Source organism: Octopus bimaculoides, chromosome 30 (genome assembly GCF_046866305.1).
Source record: "Octopus bimaculoides isolate indiv1 chromosome 30, ASM4686630v1, whole genome shotgun sequence".
In the NCBI taxonomy this organism is placed as follows: Eukaryota; Metazoa; Mollusca; class Cephalopoda; order Octopoda; family Octopodidae; genus Octopus; species Octopus bimaculoides.
In genome coordinates, this window is record NC_142957.1 from 11,629,462 (window position 1) to 11,631,961 (window position 2,500).

The window sequence follows — 2,500 nt, forward strand, 5'->3', positions numbered from 1 at the left end:
GTATACATTCATGTATGCAAGCAATATATTATATATATATATATATATTTATACTTACACATATTTGTGAATATGTATATATATACACATATATGCATTTACGTTTGCATATATATATATGTATATATATGTATGCATGTGTATCAAGAATTGCTTATCGATGTATGTATATTATATGCATGTGTGTGTGTATGTGTGTGCGCGTGTGTAAAAAGAAAGAGAGAGAGAGAGGAAGGCTTAGAGATATACACTGCAGTCATACTTGTTTCTCAATTTTTTTTTTTCCTTCTTGAAAGACAAACGACGAAAGAAAAGAAAAAAGCAACAAAACAACAACAACAACAACAACAAACACATTATTAGCACGAAGCTCTATTGCTTGTGTATGAGTCCGTCTGTAGTGGGGGCCACTTAAAATGTAGCTGAAACACATCACAATAGAATCGGATCTAAAAGACTTAAAAAAAAAAAAAAAAAAGAAGAAAAAAGGAAGAAAAATAGATCCGAAATAAGCTTGTCAGATGTTGTTGGTGTGTTATTGCTTATTCATTCATTGAAAGAGAAAAAAAAAAGAGAGAAAGAAAGAAAGAAGGGAAAAGTGGCAAAGAAGGAAAAAGAAACGTCTTTTCTCTCTGTTTAAATATGAGAAACCATTTCTTTAACGAAACGTCTCCTTGCAATCGTGGATTTAAGGGTTTTCCGTATTATCCTGGTTTGAAATGAAAAGGAAAAAAAAAGTGTCAAGGAGAAGGATATATTTAAAGTGAAGAGACAACGGAGTTTCCAGACCCTGTTGATAGACACTTATTTTGGTTTTGTTTTTAAGTCCTGGTTTGTTGTTTGGCGAGGGTTTTTATTTTTTCTTGTGGGTTTTCTTTCGTCTTTGGATTGTAGTCGAAAATGAGAATTTGATGTGAGAAAGGGATACGGGATATGTTTGGATAAGTTTGGGAAAAAGAAATATAGAGAATTAGCAAAAAGAAGAGAGAGAAAGAATAGTTGGGAAATTGTTTTAAGTACGTGACAAGACGAAAAAGGAAAGAAAATTGAATTAAATTTGAAAGAGAAGGAAAGAAAAGAAATTGAAGCGGGTGAAATTACTATAATTAAATATTAACAGAATTCAGAAAGGAAGGTCGTTAGATGGAAATCAAGGTTTGATGTGAGGAAGAAATGTTTGGAAAGTTTGAGAAGAAATAAGAGAAGGAAAGTGAAGGTGGATTCAGTTTAAACACGAAAGAAAAAAAAAGAAGAAACCGAAGTCCAGAAAGAAAGAAATTTCAAGAGAGTTTGTTGTATAACAGAGGTTATATATATATATATATAGTTGTAATTTACAGAAAAAAACGAAAGACGAAGACAGGTGTATGAACAACAAGCAAGTGTATTAGTTTGACGCTCGGGAAAGGGAGAAAGTCTTTTTACGTTTCGAGCCGACGCTCTCCAATAGAAAGAAATATAAGAAAATAAACAGAGAGAGAGATTGAAAAAAAACTTGTGGATTTAGCGTTCCAGAGCTGAACCTACCGAAAGTGTAAAGTGCAAGACCAGAAGAATTAAAAGCTGAACAAGACACAAAACCGGGAAAAAGAAAATAGAATATACAGCACCAGATCGGGGCAAAGGAAGACGATTATACCACACCAGACCGGGGAAGTAAGATATATATATATATTTTAAACATGCCAATATTAAGCAGCCCGGAGTACGATCTTTTCGCATTTTTCTTCTGCTTATATTTATTTTATCAGTTGTTCATGATGACTGACGGAGAGGGGAATGGCCCCGTGAACTTAATAAATCACGTTTATCCGAACATGTCTGAACAGGACAAAATTAAGAGGAAGACCAAAACTAACGGTACCAAGAACGGAGATGACGACGTTGATTACACGAACAAAGAACTGTTTCATATGATTAAAGATCTGATAAGGCCGAAGTCGGGTGAAGTAATGCTTCGGGAAGAGCAAGACAATCCAGAAGCTGACCAACAGGGCCAGCAAAAAACTCAGCAACAGCCTCAACAGCAAAGCCGTCAAGGTCCACAACCGGCTCAGCCGCCAGCTCCACCAGCGCCCCAGCCCGAATCTCCACCAGCGGCCCAGCCTCAAACACTACCAGCGACTCAGACTCTACCCCCATCATTACCAGGTCCAGAACCGGAACCGGAACCAGATATCACTGATCCACAAAGGAAGGAGTAACCGCGCTCAGAAGGGCACATGTGGACCCAACAAATGCATCCAGCGGCGGCAGCACCACCACCACCACCACCACCACCACCACAACATCAAGAACTGTACCCCACCCCTAACATCTCTTCTCTTCTCTCTATTTCGTTATCTATTGTCCTGTGATTGTGCCCCCGGGCCCAATTCTTTGCTCTCTTGTTTCGATCCGAGGTCTCTTCACTTTGGATTTGTTTTCGCCACTTCTGGTAGATTTTATACCAGAAAAAAAAAAAAAATTCTTATAAATTCACAGACAAAAGAAGAAAAAA

At 37.3% G+C, this 2,500-nt stretch overlaps 1 protein-coding gene and 1 long non-coding RNA gene across 5 annotated transcripts in view; one reads left to right on the forward strand and one right to left on the reverse strand.

Annotated features, from left to right (window-relative positions):
• The window catches only part of LOC149130204 (uncharacterized), a 300,717-nt gene that overhangs the window by 70,047 nt on the left and 228,170 nt on the right, over positions 1-2,500 (reverse strand). The gene's annotated exons all lie outside the window — the stretch shown is intronic.
• Positions 1-2,500, forward strand: part of LOC106879920 (Na(+)/citrate cotransporter) — a 40,500-nt gene that overhangs the window by 37,989 nt on the left and 11 nt on the right. For all 3 annotated transcript variants that reach the window (XM_089345787.1, XM_089345786.1, XM_089345788.1), the window contains exon 15: positions 1-2,500. This exon is cut by the window's left edge and continues 4,599 nt beyond it; it is cut by the window's right edge and continues 11 nt beyond it. The gene's annotated coding sequence lies outside the window, so the exon portion shown is untranslated.